Here is an 8,066-nt window from a genome sequence, read left to right as displayed (position 1 = left end):
CCCATGTGAATAGAAGTTTAACTTAGCCTGAGGAATTGATGACATGATGTTGTTTATTTAAAAAAGGAAATAAGAAACAACAGGTGGAAAAAACTAAAGCTGAAGAATAAGAAAGATATATAGTGAGAGCTTATTTTCAGTGATATCCAACTGACCTCTTCCAATTCCTCCGAGTCGATGTTATGTCCTAATTAAGTTTGTGAGAATGATAATGAAGCTGTTCTCATGATGTGTTTCAGCAGTAATGTCATAAGGGTTCAACTGACAAGAGGATGCTTCCAAGCTCTTAGGGTTTCAGTATAAGTCTATACTATGATCTTATCTTACTTTTTAAAAATACTTTTTAAGATGAGTGCAACTCCAGATGACCCTTTTCAGGAAAAGTTCATAAACACTAACATCAAAAGCCTTTTCCTCCCTGACACATCCACACAATCTTTATAGTGTTCTATTTATTTATTCCTTTTGAAGACTCATTTGATTTTTAAATACAAAATACAAGACTGTATATAAAATGTGTTTCAGAATGATTCAAGCATCAGTCATTAATTCAAAGCCTCAAATACATCAAAACAACACTTAGCTTGAGATGGAAGAACAGACAAATTAGCTCTTAATCAATCCCTCAGTTCTAAATGTAAATCTTTATCATTATGAGATCTGTCCCACTACTCTGTACACAGAGAAGTTAATGACACAGTCCTTGTGGCACAGTAAAAAAGTACAATGCATCAGCAAAATGGAAGAACTAAGACGTAAGTTAATGAAAATACAGGAAAAATGGAAACAATGAGAATTTCATGAAAACTAACAACCATTAATGAAAAAAAAAAACTTGATTCAAGGCTTTTAAAAAGTGTTTAAAAGAAATTCCCAGAGGGACACAGGTGGTTTCCCAGTGAGTATAGAATTAGACACCAGGGATGTGCCTCCAGTGTAGATTTCAATTAGAAGAGTAGGAGAAGGACCTCTGTAAGACAAACTGTTGTTTCATTTCTTCCAGTTTATTCTGATAGCTCCTCTGCCACGGCCTAGAAACCCACAAAGTCCTCAGAAGCAACAGTGGGGAGCTCTCAGAAATATCAGTGACCTGAATCGAATAATTAATTTCTCACCAACGTTACCCACTGGTAAGAGAGCTCAGGAACGCCCTCTGGGTGATGAGAGGACACACAGGCCTTCCACACAGTGTCTCTTCACCTGGGCTGTAGACACCTGTCACCCAGTTCCTGCTAGTGTCACACTACACACCTGGCTTGGCAGCCAGTTGACCCTGTTTCACAGTTACCCACCAGAGGATAAGAGCGCCTTGGCTGAATGAGACGAAATGTTCATAAACACGGACACATCACACTGAAGACTTCACTTGTGCGATCACCTTGCAAGTCACCCTTCATTAACTTCATTAGCTTGGGGCTTCCCTTAAAAATCTGAGAAAATGTGTCAGTAACAGCATGTGTGCATGTATTAAACCCCTTTACATATTGACATTTACTTTCTTCTGTGTCCTTAAGTCAAAAATGCTTGTTTAAATTACAGTATGAACATAACTGGCTGAGCCATAAGATGCTGAGTCACTGCCTGGGGAGGGTCTGACCCAGGTACAGTATGTCGAGGACACAGGAGCCTAAGCACCTAAGGGGAATCTGAGGGATAATAACTGTGATGGTGTAATGGTGTAGCAACGCCACAGCTCAGGTTTGAACTGGGAGCCTCTTGGCTGAAAAAGCTCAGCTCTGTTTCTTAGCCATGGTTCTCTTCCCAGCTGACTAGCTTAAGTCCTGTCTCTGAATTGTTCTGATGATGAAGGGGTGGATGGTTTTGTTACGATAGCCAATATTCAGGTATGGGGGAATAAAGTTAACCGTTACTTGCTAAACAAACTTGTATGAATATGTGAAAGCGAGAGAGCTGATTGCATGTAACAGCTAACATGAATGACAGCCTTTCCTGTTAAGAAAAATCCTCATATCAGTTTATATGAAAGGAGGGATAATCCAGCTGTCAGGAGATGCTGCTTACTGGTTTCATTGCCTTATTCAAAATAATCACCAGTGTGCTTGTCTCCACCCTGCACTGTGTATAGAACGAGAGGCTTTAATTTTGTTAAATGCATTATGGAATGTTTTTGCTGAAGTGGGCTCTCAAGGGAATATTCCCTTTTAATGAGAGGGAACAGCATTATATTATTCTGTGAGAACACTCACAGAGAAGGTGCACAGAGAAGATTAAAGAGATTAAAACATATTAGACTCTTTTTTTGCAGGATTTTACTGATACCAATATCTGACTTGAATTATTTATTTTGAATGACTAACAGTATTATAAGAATTAAAATAGAAGAAGGCACTAAAGTAACCAGGTGTCACAGTGGCACATCAGCATCACATCAGTGATCAGCATCGCTGCCTCAGAGCAGTGGGGCCCTGGGTTCATTTCCCGGGGTGCTGTCTGCATGGAGTTTGCATGTCATCCCCGGGTTCACGTGGGTTTCCTTATGGTGTGCTGGTTTTCTCCTATAGTCCAAAAACATGCTGGTAGGTTTATTGACATCTGTGAGAAACTGGCCCTTGTTTGAGTGTGTGTTCCCTCAATGGACTGGTGACCTGTGTGTGTCCTGCCTTCCAACTTTTGCTTGCTGGGATGGGCTCCAGCTCTCACACAGTCCTGTACTGGATAAAGTGGATGGGCTAGATTGACACTGCTGTAGAGTTACTTACTGTAGGACACTGTTTTCTGTCACCTCTGACGTAAAGAGCATGGGTGCTACCCAGAGTGATGCAGAGAGAATTTGGAGGAATGGTGAAGAATTCAATCAGGAACCTCAGGTATAAAGGCAAAGTCTTTGATCTTGATGATTAGGTAAATACTCCTTGAATAACATCTTTCATCTGCAGCTCAGAGTTAAGTACATGGCCTTATGAAATGTTTTTTCCTCCCAACATGTTTCATAAGAAATGGCCATCAGGCCCCCATATCTTTTAAGATCACATTAAAAGCTCAACGTGTAAAAACGGAAATAGACTAGAGTCAATTTTATTTAAGAAGAAACAGGGTTTATAAAACAAGAAACAAAGAAGTTTTGATACAGTTCTTTATAAAACACCAAGCAGAAAACAGAACAGACAGTAGAACAGCAATACCTGGTGCAGGACTGAATCACAGGCTTATACAAGAAGACTGCTACATACAGCAGACAAAAAGCTGAACAGCTCTGCTATTTTGAGGAGTGAATAATTTAATATGGCAGAGATCTAATTTTGCATCTGTTGTTGAACATGCACTCAAAAAAGTAGTTTAAAACCAAATGGACCCACTGCTTTCTGAGTGCAGTGGACTCAATGACCGCTGTGTTGTAATTGAGGAAGCAGATTAAATTGTAAAACAATAGAAATGCGGTCATGTCACAGTCAGGAGGTGAGATAACAATAAATTAGATAAAGGATAAGTATTTGTTTTCTGAGGCTAATAAAACACTCACTTATTATAATCAGGTCTCACATTAAAACATTTTCTCCTGTGCAACACTGTGGATTGATTTCTATTGCTATAAATAGAAATACAAACTAATCTCATCTATAATTCACTTATAGATGGACTTTAATAGACACAGAAGGGACCCTTTTCCCATGAGTAATGCCAATATAAGACTGGAGCCTTAAATATTTTATTACGTTGTTTATTATTACAGGCAGAAATGAACAGATGATTTACTTCTGTTGAGGTCTGTCCAAGAAGAAGTCATTGGAAAGCTGTGATTAATGCTTCATTGGGACAAATCCAACAGGCTTGAGCTCCTTTAGGCCTTGCCTACAGAAATAGGACCTGGGAGAGTGATGGAAATGTTTATAGACTGTGTCTTAGTCGCTGGAATGGCAGTCGGCATATTTGTTTCAGGGTCCCGGGTTTGATTCTATCCTCGGGTGCCAGCCTGCATGGTGTTTCCATGTTTGCCCTGCATTCATATGACTTCTCTTCAGGCAACGTTTCCTTCCAGCACCTGAAGACCTGGAAATAGCAGTTTGATTGACTAATTCTGCCCGCCCCCCTGAGGAACACATAGCTCTTGCCCTGTCAAGGGTGTCTCTGGTGCCTGCCCGTTGTACACGCACACTCAATATCACCTTTTTTCTCCCTGTTGCATTCGGATTGTGCTGTACCCTTCAGATCACTGCAGCACTTTACTTATTATAACAGAGTGACTTTTGTAACTGTTTAAAATACAATTCAGCTGTTGAGAGCAAGTCTTCTTGTATACAGGTTTCAGCCATTATTAACCCTGATTCATTGATTGGTTGCTCGTTATCCATCAATGGAAGTATTGGATTTTCTGGAGCTTTTTAGAATTTATCAATGACTTCTCCACAGAACATGAATTCATACAGTGAAGGGTGCTGTAATTTGGATTTTTGTAAGGCTCTCTTTTAAAAAAAAATTGTTTCCGAGTACTCTTTCCAAAGGAGACAAAATAAATAAACCTGCCTAACTGCTTTGCTTAGAGGGGATCATTTCCAGTATGGCTGCACATATTCTCTACCTTTAAACTCTACAATTACAGTGAGTAATAACCAGGTTTAATATTTTGGTTCACGTATGCATGAGGGAGAATGGGTTTCTGCAAAAGCACTACAGTTTTGTTTTCAAACAATCCAGAAGAGGTATCATTATCAGTGGAAAAAAGCAATTAAATCCCAGAAAATTACTTTTTTGCTTCATATAATTAATGGTATAGCTAAAGCAGGCTAACAAATAAAAAGTGTGTGCGGCTATAAACATACATTTCGCTTTAACACCTGGCAAGTGGGTAAAAGCAGATCTGTCAAGATAATTACCGTAACAGTTAGGATGGCTATAAACTGCAATTATTACCATGCCTCCTGCTTCCCATCGCTAATCACTTCAGTGGACTCCCACTGAAATAAACTATTCAAGATTACTGACACACAAAAGATGGGTTCTTTGTATTTAATCTTAATAGAATGACATAAAAACAGAACAAGGACTTTTCAGTTCAAAATCCCCAATTGACGTTTGTCTAAAATAAAATAGAACCTGTTTTCCCAGGTGCATTCTACACTCCTGCAACAACACTTTGATCTCTTTATATATTTAGAGTACCTCTGGTATCTAATTTGTACAACACTAGCACAGTCTTCCTGGAGGAAATTGGGCGTTTCTAAAGGTTCACTGTTCCACACTCTGAGACAATACAATGATAAAAAATAGATATGAACTTTGTTAAAAAAAATACTCACACACACAACAATCTCAACAACTGTGCAAAAACAAACCTTATTTCTAATGCCTGGACACCTGATTCTGCCCATGCAGTTGTAACCCATATTTTCTGACCATAAGTGAGTACAAGGATGCACATGAACTTGCAAAAGAAGAGCTTGGATACAGCCCCATACAGTAATGCAAGACAATGTACATCTGCTTCAGTACCTCATACCTGCGATGATCTGCCATGATCTCATGGTCCCACCTGACATCTGTAATGAACGTGATTCCAATGTACCAAGCGCCTTCACCAAGGCCATTTGCTGCATAGCATTTGGCACAAATAATTTAAACAATCCACACGATTAGTTAAGTGGCCTCTTTCTCTGTAATAGAGGTTTGCAATTTTAATTACATCTTTATTATCCCCTGGGGGGAATTTGTTTTGAGTACCAACTGCTAAGAGTTCTGGACAGAACTATTTCAGGATGTAAAATAGTTGTTTCATGTTATTTAAGAATGCAGTCACAGAGGTGATGAACGATTTCCTAAGTCTATTGGCATCATGATTTTCAGAATTAATACACCAATCTCTAGAAAGTCCCTAAGTCATGTAGTTAATTTCAGGCAAAGATGTTGATTCACAGATTAGAGGAAGGTAATAAAAACATCTCAAAGACTCTTCAGATATTATTGAGCATCGTGAAGTTGATCATTAAAAAGTAGAAGGCACCCAGACACTACTCAGTTCAACATGACCCTCAAAATCCAGAAGCCAGGCAAGGAGGAAACTGGTTAGAGGTGACTCTCTGAGGTCACTGGCAACTCTGGAAGATTTACAGGGTCCTATGGGTGGGATGAGATGTCCATAGGTCAATAATATCCCAGTCACCCCACAAAGGAGTGTGGAACTGGAAACAATATCTCAGATCCTGAACGGAGTGATACTGCAAACATATGGCTGAAGATGTATTCTGCTCAGACAAGGCAAAATTGGAACTTTCTGTCTAAATGCCAAGTCTTACATCTGAAACAAACCCAACATAGTGCATCATGCTGTCGACACCCTCCCTGCCGTCAAGCATGGTGGCAGCAGCACTATATTATAGTTCTGCTTCATCAGCAGGTACTGGGAAGTGTGTGAAGACTGATAGGAACCTAAATGAAGCAAAGTCCAGGCAAATCTTAGAAGAAATGTTAGTTCAGACTTTAAATTGGGGGAAAAAGTTCACCTTTCAGTGGGACAAAGATCCAAAGCACAAGGCCAAAACAGCAAATTAATTGGCTTAAGAATAGGTAAAACAGAATGTTTTTAAGTGGCTCAGTCAAAGTTTTGACTTGAAACCAAATGAGAATCTGTGGAAAGACTTGACAGATGCTCTCCATAAGCCAAAGAAAAGTGAGAAAATCTTCCAAGAAGAAAGGGCAAAAAATAAAGCATCTGAGTGTGGATAGCTGGTGGAAACCCTTCAAGGGACACTAAGCTACAAACTACTTCCAGCCCTACAGTACTGCAGCGGGAAGGTTTGGCTGCGATGGACTGGCGTCCTGTCCAGTGTGTATCCCGCCTTGTGCCAGTTGCTTGCCAGGATAGGCACTGACTTCCCTGTGACCCTGTATTGGATAAATTGGTGAGAAAAGGGGTGGGTGGGTTTGGAAGGGGAACGGATAAGGACTTTGAACTCCCTTTCATCTCTGATGTGCTGTATTTACTTCATTTGTGGGTGATAGTTTCCAGTGAAAATCAGAAAACTATGCTAGAAACTGATTTAATAAAGGTGTTACGAACAGGACACAAAACAGAGGCATGACAGATCACACATACCTTTATATTACATGTGTGAGGCCAGCTGCCGAGGTAGGATTTGGCACTGAGGAGCTGGATCCGACTGGGCAGCACCTGTCCTGCTCAGCAGGCTGATTGTTCTGAAATGCTTCAAGGACAAATATTTAGTGGTTAAGCACCAGAGTGTCTCACTGCCCACAGTTGCACAGCTGCCCTGGCGCCATTCTCTGACAGAGGAGGGCCTTCAGAACACAGAGAAGGCTTTTTCGTTCACTTCGGTGTTCAGGCTAGCCCAAGACTCACCCATTTACCGTGGAATAGAGTCAACCCGGTATCCCTACACAAAGCTTCCCCTTGTCTACGACATTACCCTTCTGAAAGCCTACCTAGTTACAGTCACCATAGATCTTCAGTCCACATCCTCTTCCTCCTGCTGCTCCAGGACGAGCTGTGAGGCACGACTTCACTTACTGGGGTCACCAGACAGGTTGTCACCCCCAAACGAGGCTTGTGCTCCATGGCAGCCAGCGCCAAGCATTTTGTTATTGTACAAGTTCAGTAGTGAAAACCATGGTAACAGTGTTGTAAACATGAAGGGACTTCTGTGGTGCAGATTGAGATGTAACGTAATAATTTTATAATTCATTGTGAAGAACCATTTACCATAACAGATAAAAATCACAAATATACCATATTTCACCATTTTTAATTTACTTTGATGTAGTCTTACTGCATACAGTACTGTTGCGAGTATTCTAAAGTGTTTCATTTGGACTATTAATATCTTATATCAAATGTTAAAGCTCTATCAACTTGTGGAAAATCAATAGACATAGAAAATAAGGATAATTATTTAATTTAATCATTTTCCCTACAGGATTAATAAAGTATTATCTATTTATCTAATTATGTTTCTCTTCTTGCAGAAATGAGCTTACCATGGCTACAGAACAGTGATTTCTGTCAGTTTCACAGAACACAGCCAAATAATTCCCCACCAGAGTTCTGGTGTGCTCACCCTGAACTGATCAAAAGAGAAGGATTATTACCGAACAGC

This window comes from Lepisosteus oculatus, chromosome 28 (assembly GCF_040954835.1).
Source record: "Lepisosteus oculatus isolate fLepOcu1 chromosome 28, fLepOcu1.hap2, whole genome shotgun sequence".
Lineage (NCBI taxonomy): Eukaryota > Metazoa > Chordata > Actinopteri > Semionotiformes > Lepisosteidae > Lepisosteus > Lepisosteus oculatus.
The sequence above is the reverse complement of the archived record's forward strand: the minus strand, read 5'-3'. Positions refer to the sequence as shown.